General features: G+C 36.4%; 1 long non-coding RNA gene across 1 annotated transcript in view; it reads left to right on the top strand.

Moving 5' to 3' along the window:
* The first annotated feature begins 434 nt into the window (after positions 1–434).
* LOC116158261 (uncharacterized) overlaps positions 435–15,327 on the top strand; it is a 38,303-nt gene continuing 23,410 nt past the window's right edge. The window contains exons 1-2 of the long non-coding RNA XR_004142502.2: positions 435–494; positions 6,621–6,704. This is a non-coding gene — a long non-coding RNA (uncharacterized LOC116158261). The remainder of the gene's footprint in view (positions 495–6,620; positions 6,705–15,327) is intronic.

Below are 15,327 nucleotides of genomic sequence, written 5' to 3'. Positions count from 1 at the left end.
CTTGTGCAGTGTTGATCCCTAATGAATATCTTGCACCCCAAACTCCATCTTAGCATCTGCTTCTGGAGAGCCCAATTGGTGACATATGCCAAGTGCTCAGCCCATCTCCTAGCACAAGGATCGTAAACATTAAAGAACATTATGATTATTATTACTAGCCCTGATGAAAATAAGAATGAAACTACTCGCTTGTTCTCAATATGCTACTGTATAGCAGTACTAGGATTAAAACTTTTTATTGTTGTTGCCAGGACTTTAAAACCTAATTCATTCTCTCTCTCTCTCTCTCTCTCTCTCTCTCTCTCTCTCTCTCCCTCTATCCCTCTCCCTCCCTCTCCTCTCTTGTCTCTTCTCTCTTCTCTCTCTCTCTCTGCATGTGGACTCATCCATTTATCCTAAATCATGGCTGTCTACTATGGGCCACCCTCTGAATAGAATAAGAATAATAAACCAGCCTTGCAAAGCATTTTAATCGGCTTCAACTAGATGCAAAGGTGAGTGTGGGACTTACTGCCCTCAGCAAGTGATCTTGTAAATGTATAGCTCTTAATCCCTGAAACAGGGAAGGAGGCAGTGCAGGGGCTCCACAGAGTGTGGCAACAGTAAATTATTCTACTTCTGCTGGAAAAAAAGAGAAAAGTTATACTCAGCCAAGATAGGTGCATCTTTTACTACTTCCATCGGTTTTCTCTCAAGCTTATGTATGGATGATAGGGGAAGCACATAACTCCCTGAGCAGATGGAAATTCTGACTCCAACTATGGCCAAAACTGATGAAGAATAAAATGGAAATAGTCAAGGATATCCAAACACAGCGGGAAGAAAGAAACACTTCAAAGGCCACCAATTATTTCATTCAGTCATTTTGTAAGCATGCTGCATGCAAAAGCCAGCTAGGGTGCTGGCCATAAGAGACACAGAAACAAGTAAGGCAGCTCCTAGCCTCAAGAAACTCAAGGCCTTTGAGTAGAGACTAAGACCCATACAGACCACCTCTGCAGAGAGTAGGGCATTCCTAGTGCGTGTTGGTGTAAGAGCACCACACATGCATGAATATAAGGTAAGTTTTTATTTTCTCAAATATTTATCCACCAGGAAGAAGAGATTCGCCATGTATTTGAGTCCTTACCAAGTCTCTCATTACAGGACATGTACTGAAATATTTAAAATTTGAATAATAAGTAACCAAGAACCAGAACCAACTTCAGCAATGCTAGTTTGGGATGATTGTGGAGGTCACCTGATATCGTTTTTAAAAATAAATACAAAGACAGAGAAATCTAAGATTTAAAAAGTATTCCTAAGTGTATATAACCTCACAAATCCAAGAATTATATTATTTATAAACACATCTTTGAGAGACCATTTTTAGAAAGCAATTCAGGACTTTCATGTCAGCAGGGCAGACACTAGATAAATAACACTCCTGAATGAAGCAAGTAAAAAGCCAGATTGAAAATATCAAAACATCTGCCTAAGTGCTTCGCTGGGCTAGAATGGAAAGACAGATCCTCCGGAGGCTAAGAACAGAAAACCAGGGCTCCTGGGAGACATTCTTCTGGGACTAGGGACCTTAAAATTTTGGCACTGACAGCAGGTCAGAGTGAGTTCCTGCAGGGATGGGGTTGTGGGTGCAGAGGGGTGCTGATTTGGAGTTCCCACATACCCAAACAGGCTATACCCTCAGTGCAAGAAGCAGGGAGAAATAAACCTTGGCATGGAAAGGAACCAAAATAAAACAGTTCTGGGTGAACAGGAAATATCTCCCCTGAGAGTTTGTATTACAAGCCAGGCTTCACCTGGATTTGCACTCTGAATTCTACCTGTGTGATGCAACAACACTTCCAGAATAAAATTTAATATAAAGTACTACAGGATAATTCAAAGACTGTATCTTTTCATCCACAGAACTACAATAATTTTTAAAACATTCATTTTTTTATTACACAGGTTCACTTGACTATCATATTTTAAAAAACAGAAAATACAAAAAAGAAGAAACATATGAGCAATTTTCAACAAGTTCTATGTATTCATCTGAATGAATAAGAAATCAGAGTTTTAAGGACAGCAGTCAAAGAGCTGTGGCAGAAAAATGCTTAAAGTTCTTTAATGTAAAAAAAAGACTTATTTTAACTATTTGCTTAACTCCTTTTTTACTTTTCTGGGGGGCCTTTCATGTGAGAAAAATGAGATAAAGCTTTTGGAGATACTTTGGAACAAAGTGTTATGATGCTCCCTAATATGCTAAATTAATGACAGTGAATAGTTTTCTTTGATTATATCAATATTCAGGCTTACTGGGAATGGTAATAGACTTCTCTGGACACCATGGGACTTCAGCATTTAACACTGGGAAGATCTCAAAAGCCTTTACAAGACAAATGGGGACGTTAGATCCTGGTAAATATTCAGGTCACCAGTAAAAAGTAGTGTAAAGGGAATGATTATCTTGACATATTGTTTTCCTCTGGTAATCAGCCACACTCTTTCAGATGTTCAAATTTGCTTTATTTGATCAAAGGGAACCAATGAAGGCCATAAAACACATCATTTAAGTAGTCAGTCTCCATATTTCACCCAAATTGATTTTTGCCTCTCTTATGCCGTTTACCCACCCTCAACATTCCTTTTTACAGACGTTCCTAATACGTATAATTTCAAGTAATTCAGGCTTCACCATAAATTTAGCTGCTGATAGACAATGAGATAAGGTAGTGCTCACCAATGCCTAAATAATTAGTAGCTTTACAATGGGAACAGGACTTGGTATTCAGGCTGGAACTATTTTAAATCCAGAATCAAGATGTCTCAGCATGATTCCCTTCCAACTGTGAAGATAGGTCTGCATAGTATTTCATTAAACATAAAGACACTGCTTTAATTAATTAAAACTAATCTCATCTTTCTGATGTCTGGGTGTCTTCAGCAGGAAAAGTGAGAGCCCACCCTCTTAATTTATTCCTAAGGCAGTTCTCTAACTAAAGCCAGACGTCTAGCCACACTCACCAAAATTGGCAAAGAGATTATACTGCATTGCAATCTAGGGAAGGACACAAAATGAGTGTAACTTGAAATAAAAAGAAGCATTTTGGAGAGAACATTTGTTGGTTGCCTCCCCCACATACCTTCTAGCCTTCTTCCTTTTTAATAAGACCTCAAGCTTCTCAGTCATGAGGCTTGGCTGGAATTGAACTCCCCCAAGAATCCAAGGACAGGCCCTGACTGGCTTGTGTCAGCCAGTGTTTCCTTCTCTCCCAGCAAGAGTAAATGGCTTTTTGGAGGAATTCTGAGAAAGAAGTGGCCTCTATTTTCTGTGTAAGCTACCAAGAGAATTCTTTCTCCTCTCTGCTAAAATAGAAACGTGTGGCGCCTTTTCCTGCTGCCAGTCTTTTGTGGCCATAAAAGAGGTCAGTTTTTAAATGAAACTAATGATGAGAAAGACAGTATGGAGAAACAAAAAGAAATTCGGCCCCGATTGAGCCACTAGATAACCTGTACCTGAAGCTTGCCCCACCCTTATTGTTTAAGCTAATCCAAGTTTGACTTCTTGTTACTTGCAACCAAATAATTGCAAGTAACAGATACTTGTGACCTAGTTAATTATTAATGGAAGCTGAAACCAGATTAGAAGATAGGCATCCTTAAAAAAACCCCACAAATTTGAATAAAATTATCCAGATTCACAGCTTGGTGCAGGGCGTCTTCCTTGACAAGCAAATGTAGCCTGGTGTTTAGTAAAGTTGACTCTATTACAATGAAAAGATTTTAACACTTGCATGTAGAAGTCTATTATTGCTAGTAGAGTGGCAGATTTTGTTAAAACATTTCAGTTCACTGTGGAAAAAGAACTGAGGCTAATACCTCAGTCCATCCCTATGCATAGGCTGTGAAGAAGAAAAAAAGGAACAAGTGTATAATTTCCTCCATCATCTCCATGGCAATTTGCAGTCTCCTTCCTGAAATGTTTAATCCAAGAACACTATTTTGTTTTGTTTTGTTTTTAAGAAGAAAGATAAGAATTCACAGAGATACTCTTTGAACAACCAAGATAAAGACTTTTTTTGTCTGCTTCATTCTTCCCTTTTCCTATTGAATGTCACCAAGAGGAGCACATTTAGAGGTTTCCTTGGTGTATTGTATACCAGTTTAGCCAGTGTCTACCACCTGACCCCTTTCCTCTATCCACGTGGTTGCAACAGTGGGTTCCTGGCAGCCATGATTAGCCCTGCCTACCGGATTTAGTTTATTAGACCAGGAATGGATGCCTATTCCAATAAACCAAATGCTCTTCTCTAGAAATTTGGCTTGGGAACCAAGAGAATGTCAACTTAATTTGTTCCCTGTGGCTAGACCAGGAACATATAAAATCAGTAGGGTTGAGTGATCCTTCTTAACCATATGGACTAGGAAGTTAAGAAATCAAGTCTACAGTGACATATTGTAATGATAAGAAGACTTAAAGAGCTAACAGTTACTGAGTGCTTGGTAAGTAGCAGGCACTGTGATAAGTCCTTTACAAGCATCACTGTTTAACACTCAGAACCACCTTTGAGGAACCTACTATCATTATACCCATTTTACAGATGAGCTCACTGAGTTGTTAGGTGAATTGTTCAAGATGAGAGGGCTCATGTCAGAGCAAAGATTCTAACTCAGACAATCTGTCCTCAGAGCATTTGCTCTAAGCCACCAAGTCCTATCTCTAGTGCCATTTTGCGCCTAAGGTTCAGATGTATCTCTCTCTTTGAATCCTGCAAAAATCACTCAGTATTTCTGTCATAAACTTTCCATTTTTCTTTAGTTTAACTTGGTCTCTGCTTCTTGCAACCAAAAATGTCTTAAGGAGTACATTTGTGATAATCAGACATCAAACATTTATAGTTCCCAGGAACTCGACAGACAGTGAGTAAGCAGATACATGAACAAATTAATGTCTCATTACCACAGAGCCCCCACTGCAGTAGGCTGCTGGGCATCTTAATCCATGAAAACTTCAGATTCAGATTCTGTGATCAACGCCTCTTGTTTTTGCCCTGTACACAGCAGATGCTCCATCTCTGGGCATTTTGGTAGTAGGTGGATAATTTCCTTGAAATGGATCGAGTGCTTCATGTTCTTAAGAGGTAGCACAGACAATACCCTCCTCTGCAGTCTTGGCATTTTGAAGGACGCATGCAGGGCTCAGTCAGTAGTTAGAATCCAGGAGGAAAATGCAGTTAGGTTAAATTTTTGAAAAATAAAACCATATTACTTATGGCAAGATTAACTCAAGGCTGAGAACTGAGCTCTGGAGTCAGGCAAATCTGATTTTGAACTCCCACCATCTCCACCCCTAGCAGCTTTGTGATATTAGACAACTTTCCTAATGTTTCTCTCTTTTATTGTTTTTAAAATATTACTTTGGGAATTGAAAAAGTACCCCAAAAAAGAATGAAAAAAGAAATAACAATGGACCGTATCTATCCCAGAATTAATTGTTATTACATCTTGGCTTATTTGCCTCCATTTTCCATGTATGCTTGTTAGGCTAGTTGGTTGACTGAAGAAAAATCACACAGTGATGTTCATAAAAATGATATATGTTCAATGTAAAGAATCCAAACAATGCAGAAAAATAAGAGGAAGTCTTATTTTAATCCAAACAAATTTCACCATCCAGAAATTACTATTATTTCCATCAGGTGAACATTATTATGTAAATTTTCTGCATATGTACAGAGACAAGCTTGGCTACATAGGTAAATTAGATAATGGATAGAAATACTTTGCTAAAATCAGATACTTTCAATTGCTTTTAAATAATATATTAAATTTAATTTTATTCCACTTTAATAGAAAAAAATAAACAGAAGAGACACAAGAGGCATTATTCCTATACTTTTAAATTTCTGATTTCCTTAGCTTGAGAGCCCCAAATTCCAGTGCAAATATCTCCACATCCCCTCACATCCATGTATCCTAAATTTCAGAAGAAAGAAGCCCTTCAGATCATCCCATGTTTTTTTTTTTAATTGAGGTAAAATACACATACCATAAAACTCACTATTTTAACCATTTTAAAGTATACAATTCACTGGCATTTAATACATTCACAGTGTTTTACAACCACCATCTATATCTAGTTCCAAAGCATCTTTATCAACACACACACACACACACACACACACACACACACACACACACACACACAACCTGTAACATTTAAGCATTCACTCCCCTACTTGCCCCCTTCCAGGAGGAAGGGTGAGCTCTTCCTAAGAAAATCTCCTTAAAGTAGTCATGAGCATAGGAAGGTAAAGAAAGTCTATTTTACAGTCTTACCTGTTAGTAGGTAATAATTCAGCCCGACAAATATTAGCTCCCATTTACTAAGTGGTCATTGTGTGCCAGGCACTTGAGTCTGCATTTCACATGGTTTTCCTTGAATCCTCAGCACAGCCCTGTGATGCAACAGGCACCAGTATCATTCCTTTTAGGCAAGAAAACAGAGGCTCAGGATGGGCCTAAAGTTTCTCAACATGTGCCAGAGGTGGTATTTGAACACACTATCAATCTGACTGCAAGTCCATGCTCTTAACGCATACACTATTAACTATTACACATGCTGTATGTTTCAGGAAGACTATTGGAAGACCATTCCATCTTCAGTGGAAGATCTTTGAATATCTACAGCCACTGCTTTCTTCTTCTGGACAGACCTGGTAATTAGACAGTAGGAATGAAGTTAAAGAGGAATTTGAGTTTGTATTTAAAACTCTTACCAGTATCTCAATCAAAATTATTATAATTCAATTAATCCTTACCACTTTTCCAGTGTGAAAATTAAATGTCAGCTAAGCGTAAGAATGTCACGTTAAAAAAATCAAGTCAAGATGGAACGATTCAAATGTGTTATCAGATTGAGACCACACATAGCGCAAGTTCTTACACCCTTGGTATGGGAGGTAGAAGAAATGGCCCCCAAAGATGTCCATATCCTAATCTCTGCAACCTGCAAATATGCTATTCTGCATGGCAGAAGGGACTGCCAGATGTGATTAAGTATCCTGAAATAGAGAGATTGTCCTGGAATATTTAGGTGGGCCCAAAGCAATCACAAGTGTCCTGATTAAGAAGGAGGCAGGCAGGTCAAAGAGAGGAGTAGATATGAGAAAAGAAACAGAGACTGAAGTGATGCGAGGTTATTAGTCAAGAATGCACACAGACTCTAGGAGCTGGAAATGGCAAGGGAACAGATTCTCCCCTAGATTCTCCAAAAGAAAGTAGCCCTGCTGACACTTTGGTTTTAGCCCACTGAGACTGATGGTGGATCTCCAGAACTGTAAGATAGTGAGTTTGTATTGTTTTAAGCCACTAAATTTGTAGTAACTTGTGACAGCAGCAATAAGAAACTTGCAGACAAACCTTTCTGAATCATATGATGGTTAGATGTTAAACTACCTCTGAATGTAAGATATGACGTCATTTAAAAAGAGAAAAAAAGTGTCTTTTCATACTAGTCTTTTTAAGATTTTGAGAAAATTAAACATGGTCCCTTTTGTGAAGGCAAAGGGCAGAAGAAGGCAGAATGGTACAGGTACAATCTTACCTTTCAGAGAGGTCAGGGCATCATCTATAAAAATGAGAATAATGTGAATTCAGAAGACCGTTATGAGTGTAACCCATATAAAATCTATACAAACCCCTACCATGTGGTCCAGTTTCAACACAGAATCATATTCAAAGAAACAGCAACCAGATAAAAAAGCACAATTCAGAGCAACTCAAATCCTGATCCAAACTTTTGAGAAAATTGTGAAGGGGAAAATTCATGCTTAAATAACTCTCAAAAATCCTTTGGGGGATTCTCTCATTCAGTGTCTATAGCAGTAGCTACAAAGATTCTCCTTTTTCTCTCTCTATCCCCCAAAATTGTTCTCAATGCCCACTCCACCACCTCTTGTAGTCTAGCTCCCTTCTCTCCTCCAAGCCTCAACCCTGAAACATGTATATCGTGTATATCAAGTGGGGAACAAGGATGCTACTAAACACCCTACAGTGCGTAGGTCAGCCTCCAAAACAAAGAACCATTAGGCACAAAATATCAAGGAGCCAAGGATGTAGATGAACTGATTCTCTCCATCTCTTGATTTTCTTTTCATTTGGGAGCACCTGGATCCTGCACCACAAAGGTAACTTCTTGACCAATGTAGCAGCAAGACTCTTTCCTCTCTAGAAATGAGGGTCCTGTAAGAATTAATGCAATAATATATACAAAGTTCTCAGCATGGTTGTTCAAACCATGGATGCTAATGGGTTCTCAAAAATATTAGTTCCCAACCATTTTTCCAGAAAGGAATGAAGAACCCAATTTATTCTTAATATGGTGTCCCCAAGATAATAGCATCTCCGTACTGTGTCCTCCCACCCCATAGCTGCCTCATATTTTTGAATATTTAAATTATAGAAGCTGTTCATCTGCTGAAAAGGAGTAGCATATTCCCCAGGAGAATTAGGTTTTAGAAATGAGAACATCAGAAAAACAGCAGAGAAGAGGATTATCGAAATCCAGTATTCAACAGCTGAATACTGAAGGCTTCAATTAATATGTTTCAATATTTAAAATAAACAAAAATTTTATCATCACATTCACAACGCATTTAAGAAGGGAAATGACTTCTACCTGTTTTCAAAAATACCTCATTTTTATTGTGATGACCAAGAGGCTTTTTGCATTTGTCTGAATATATTGAATTCAATTTCTTTGTATAGATGATTTTTTATATTGCTGTAACATGTACATATCATAAAGTTTACCATTTTAACCATTTTTCGGTGTACAGTTCAGGGGCATTAACTTCAGTCAGACCATTGTATAACCATCACCATCATCTATCTTCAGAACTTCTTTCATCTTTTAAGACTGAAACTCTCTACTCATTAAACAATCACTCCCCACTTCCCCTCCCCCCATTCCCTGACAATCACCACCCCATTTTCTGTCTCTATGAATTTGATTATTTTAGGTACCTTCTATAAATTGAATCATACGGTATTTGTTCTTTTCTGGCTGGCTTAATTTCACTTAGCATAATGTCTAGATTTCATTTGTTTATGCATTTATTCATCAGTGGACACTTGGATTGCTTCCACCTTTTGGCTAAAGTGAATAATACTGCTAGGAATATGGGTTTAGCGTACATGTTTTTTTAAAGGCTTAAGTCACAGTGATTGAGTTCATTTTAGATTTGTACACGTTTAACATGAAATTCAAGTTTTACTTTTACTGGCCTGGCCTGGCCTGTCGAATATTGCAACAAGTTAAGCTTTCTGAAACAAAATTAAATAAAACAACAATAAAAGATGACATAATTATAGTAAAGTCAAGAATATCTATACAGTATTATAAGGGTTAAAAGCATGGTGCTCTTTAGTCAATCTGGCCACATGCAACTCTGGGCAAGTAACTTCATCTTCCAATAATAATTTTTATTCTTCATTGAGTAGTTACTAAATGCCAGATGTTGAGGAAGGCACTTTACATATATTAACTCTTGTTATGATTATAACAACGGTTTGAGAGATACACCATTATGATCCCCATTGCACTTAGCCCAGCAGTTGAGAACATGGGCTGAATCCACATTGCCTGGCTTCAAATCCTGGCTCCTCTACCTACCAGCTATGGACCCCTGGTCAAGTTAATTAACCATGCACTAATTTCCTCAAATGTAAGATAGAAATGATACTGTCTACTTCAGAATGCTGTTACAAGGATTGAGACAATGTATGTGAACTCTTATCTCAGGACCTTGCAAGTACTTAGTACTCAACAAATATTACATGTTAATTTTTTGCATCTACTTTTCACTTAGTACAAGACCAGGTACATTTCTTCCCCATCCTTAATGGCCATAGCTGAGGTGTAATTACAGTATTTGCAACCTAATGTTAATATTAGCTTAATCCAAACTTACTTAAGAAACGTTGTAATTCTCAAAGTTGGTATTTAGATCAAGCACCAATCATAAACCTCACTTTTTGGAAAGCCCTTTACCTTTGGGTTCAACCTAACAAGACCCCACTTAGGTCAAAGCAGGATCATGCCCTCGTTCCCTCAATCCTGTTCAACAGGGAGAAAATGGATAATCAGTATATGTGTGCAAGATAAAAGCCTTTACATATGGATTGGATTCTACTGAGTGAGTAAGCTTTCTTTGAAAAAGAATAACTACTCCCTCTAATAAGAAACCCCTAGATGGCCTCTGTACAGAGGTGACCCTTGGTTCAAGCGTATCAACTGCTTCCCATCACTTCACCGTGATGAATGGAAGAGCTGTCATACAGAAGTTTTGCTGACCAGAAGACTATGCACATAGCCTGTGACAGATGGATTTGACCCCCTCTGACTTTCTGACTTCTGTGCTTTTGCATGTGCCATTTCATGTATAGGCATATCCTTCCTTGCCTGTGCAACTATTATCCATTCTTTAAGTCACAGTTCAAATACCATGTTCCTCCATGAAATCTTGTAAGCCTAGCCATTTGGAGGCTAGACTTTTGACGTTCCCGATTTAACTCCAATAGCATTAATTCACACATCTTTATCGACCTTTGTCGTATACTTCTTGGCTTGATTTGCATATGTATGTCCAGGAACCTTACCTTTTTCATCTCTGGAATCCTCGTAGTACTTAACGTGGCATGTTACAGATGCTCAATAAACATTGACTGGTTGGGTACTACCAGTGGACTATCTGCAGGTAGGTGAAACCTATGAATTTGAACCTGATAATTTAATGCTTGTGCCTCGTTTTGTCCTCCACAATTACCCTCAGAATACAGCGTTGGACTGATTTGTCTGAACAGGTTATTTGTTTTGCATTACTTTCACACTGTTTAAATCTTCGTGGTCAGAAAATATGAGAATGAAAAACACAGATAATCAAATAGGAGCATCGTTGTTTGTTACAGATGGAAAAAGCATCTCGTGCTTGATTTGGTGCTGTTCTTAATGACTTAATGGAATGAAAAACAGGCATTGTCTGGGATGACTTCAGCAGTATGCAGTGAAGTTTCCTGGAGGTAAACAATCAAAAAACAGATGATTTCAAAAGTCATTATGAATAATCTCAATGGACACTGAACTGGACCAAAGCTCTGTGCAAATAAACAACTTTGGGTAGGAGGAATGTTTGGAAATACTCACACATGGACCAATACCAATTTGCAACTTCTGTAAAGAGAAAGTGGATGGCCTTTTGGATTTGTCAAAGCTATTTATAAAAGTCCACAGAATAAAGTATTAGAGAATTGGCAAGATACAAAATTCGTTGGCTGATGTTGCCCAGAACTAAGGAGCTCACCTTAAGTGTTGAAAGGGGTCCCTCTGTTTCACCTTGAAGAATTGAGTGATACATAATGTTAAAGGAAGAAAAGCCACGTGCAATCAAAGATTGAAATCATCAGATTCAATATAAACAAAGATGTCAATTGGCAAGCAATATTTACCATGAATAATTAAACTTAAGGTTGGCTGAAGCCAGACTCCAAATAGTTCCTTGATGTAAGACCAAACTCACTGAATATCCTCCAGGGGCTTCCCCATGTGTTAAATGGAAACCAGAGACCCAGGGTTCTGGACCTGCCTCTTGGAAGGAAAAAGAGCTGGCTACATTCCTGATGTTAATCACCAGAGAGTCCTACCCACATGCTCAATGATTTAGATACCCAGTGTCTCTTTATTTCTCAAAATAAAATCATATAAATATAAAATGACCATTATCGTTTAACCAGCTCAGCACTGTTTATTAAAAACATGTGTTAAGACAAGAGAGGATTAAGACAGAGATGATGGAGATATGGTCCCTGTCCTCAAGGAGCATGCATTATATTAACAACAGTTACCTTAAAATGTGGTGAACACTCTAATAGAAATAGCACAGAAGCTCTCTTATCCAAAGAAGAGTGAGGCCTCCAACTTTGTTCTTTTTTTACTTTTGCTTTGGCACCTACGTTTAATGATTTTTATTTTTGCTTTGGCGTCTACATTTAAAGATGCTTTGGCATCTACATTTAATTTTACAGATAGTTTGCATCTACACTTAATTTTTAAAACTGTTTTGTCTATTTCTTTTGAAAAAATGACAAATTTAGACTGGGATTGTGTTGAATCTATAGATCAACTTGGAGTGAATTGACATCTTAACAAAATTTAATGTTACAACTGATGAACATTGTATATGGATAGCTATTTATTTGGGTCTTCAAAAATCTCAGCAATATTTTCATTGTAAAAGTCTTGGATAGCATTAGTAGATTTTTAAGAATTTTGAGTTTGAGGGGACTACTGTGGAATTTAAATTTTAGTTTTTTATCTTCAGCTAGCACATAAAATACATTTCATGCATATTATAAATATATTTTATTTAAAACATATATATTATGATTTTTCTCTTGTAGTTTGTTGATATCATAGATTATATTGATTGATTTTAAAATGTTGAAATAGTCTTTCATACCTGGAATTAATCCACTAGTAATGGTGTATGATTTTTTTTAAAACAGTATTGGATTTGGCTTGTTAAAATTTTGTGAAGGATTTTTAAATCTAAGTTAATGGGAGCTACTGTTTTGTAATTTTTTTCTTTCTTTCTTTTTTTTTTCCTTTGGTACTATCTTTATCTGATTTTGTTATCAGAGTAATATTGGCCTCATAAAATAAGTTGAGAAGTGTTTCCTTTTCTATTTTCTGGTATAAAATTAGGGTTAATTCTTCTTCAAATGTTCCATAGAATTCTCCAGTGAAACCATCTGAGCCTGATGACTTCTTTTCAGGAGATTTAAAATTATGAACTCAATTTCTTTAATATTTTAGGGCTATTCAGATTGTTACATATTAGTAGATTTCGTTAGTTTGTGGTTTTTGAGGAATTTGTCTATTTCTTCTAAGTCGTTGACTTATGAGGATAAAGTTCTTCATGGTAGTGTCTTATCTTTTTAGTGGCTGCAGAATCTGTAGTAATATCGCCTTTTTCATTCCTAAAATCAGGGGTTTCTTTCTTATATATTTTTATTTTTGTCAATCTTATCAAAGGTTTATCCATTTGATTGTTTTAAGAATTAGCTTTCTCTTTTTTCATTGATTTTTAAAAATTGATTTTCTATTTTCAATTTCATTGCTCTCTACCGCTTTCCTGGTTATTCCCTTCCTCCTGCTTGCTCCAAATTTATTTTGTGCTTCTTTTACTGATTTCTTGAGGTAGAAATATTTGGTTGACTTTAGATCTCTTTCTTATTTCTAATTTAAGAATTAGTGCTATAAATTTTCCTCTCAGCACTGCATTCCATACATTTTGCTCTGATGTTTTCATTTTCTTTAGGTTTTTTTTTCTTTTGAGACTTCCTTTTTGAGTTAGGATTATTTTGAAGTGTGTTGTTTAATTTCCACATGTTTAGGACTTTTGCTATTGTCTTTCTATTACTAATTTTTGTTTGATTCAAATTATGGTGAGAGAAAATACTCTGTATGATTTCAATTCTTTGAAATTTGTTGAGGTTTGTTTTAAGGCCCAGGATATGGCTTATCTTGGTGAATGTTCCATGGACTTTACTGCTGTTTTGGGGTGAAGTGTTCTATGTACACCAATAAGATCCTATTGGTTGATTGTGTTATTGAAATAGAATGTGTAGCACATGCTAAGAGGAGATAAAATTATGAATTTGTCTATTTCTCCTTTCACCTTTATCACTTTTTATTCTGTGTACTTTGAGGCTTGTTGTTTGGTGCATACACATCCAGGATCATTATGTCTTCCTAGTGGATTCACTGTTATCTCTATGTAGTGTCCCTCTTTGTCTCTAGTAATTTTCTTTTTCTCAAATCTACCTTTTCAGATATTAATACAGTCTCTCCTGCTATTATTGATTGTTTGCATGGTAAAACTTTTTCCATCCTTTCACTTTCAGCCTACCTATGTCATTGATTTGAAGTGATTTTTTTTTTATAACTGGGTCATGCTTTCTTATACACTACATCAGCCTCTTTTCATTGGTGTGTTAAGACCGTTTACATTTAAGGTAATTGCTGTATTATCACATAAGTCTGCTATTTTTTATTTGTTTTCTATTTGTTTCCTCTAGATTTCATATTTCCTTTTTTTTTCTAGTTTTGACTTCTTTTGCATTACTGGAATATTTATTAGGATTCTATCCTGACTTATTTATAGTGTTTTTGAATTCATATCCTTGCATAGGTTTTATAATGGTTACTCTGGTGATTTTAACATACTTATGTGACATATACTGGTGTCAACATTTTGCCTCTTTGAGTTTAGATATCTTAATTCCATTTAGATTCCTCTACTTTCCCCACTTTTGAATATCATTGCTTTGGACATCAAATGGTGTTAGAAATTTTATTTCAATTATCAAATATTATTTATTAAAGTCATTAGGAAAAGGATAGTCTGTCACATTTCTGCTCTGCCCATTCTTCCTTCTTTCTTCCTGATACTGCAAGATTCCTTCTTTTATCATTTCCTCCCTGTTGGAAGAAATTCCTTTGTCAGCCTTTAAGGGTTGATCTACTTTTTTTTTTTTTTTTTTTTTAGTTTTTCTTTGTTTAAGAATATTTTTATTTCCCTTTTTAATTATGAACAATAGCTTCACCAGATCTAGAATTCATGATTAAAAGTTGTTTTCTTTCAACACCTCAGAAATAATGTGATCCTTCCTTCTGGTCTCCACATTTCAGATGAGAAATTTACTGTCATTTGAATTGGTGTTCCCCTATGCATAATGCAGTTGTTTTTCTCTGGCTATCTTCAAGATTCTTTTCTGTATCTTTAGCTTGCAGAGTTTAACTGTATGTGTTGTGGCATGGATTTCTTTGGGTTAATCATATTCAGGATTAGCTTAGCTTCTTCGATCTGTAGGTTTGTAGCTTTTGCCAAATTTGGGAAGTTTTCAACCATGACTTTTTCAAATACTCTTTCAGCCCCCCATTCCCTTTCTCTTCTTCTTCTGGGACTCTGAGGGTAGAAATGAATCTGGTTTTGGTTTATAAATAGAATTTGTATCATTTTTTTTATTCCACACATAAGTGATACCATATGATACTTGTGTTTCTCTGTCAGACTAACTTTACTTAATATGATAATTTCTTGATCCATCCATGTTGCTGCAAATGGCATTATTTCATTCATTTTTATGGCTGAGTAACATTCCATTGTATAAATATACCACATCTTCTTTATCCAGTCATCTGTTGGTGGACATTTAGATTGTGTCCATGTCTTGGCTATTGTAAATATTGCTTCTATGAACATTGGGGTGCAGGTGTCC

This window comes from Camelus dromedarius, chromosome 17 (genome assembly GCF_036321535.1).
Source record: "Camelus dromedarius isolate mCamDro1 chromosome 17, mCamDro1.pat, whole genome shotgun sequence".
Lineage (NCBI taxonomy): Eukaryota > Metazoa > Chordata > Mammalia > Artiodactyla > Camelidae > Camelus > Camelus dromedarius.
The sequence above is the reverse complement of the archived record's forward strand: the minus strand, read 5'-3'. Positions and strand labels throughout refer to the sequence as shown.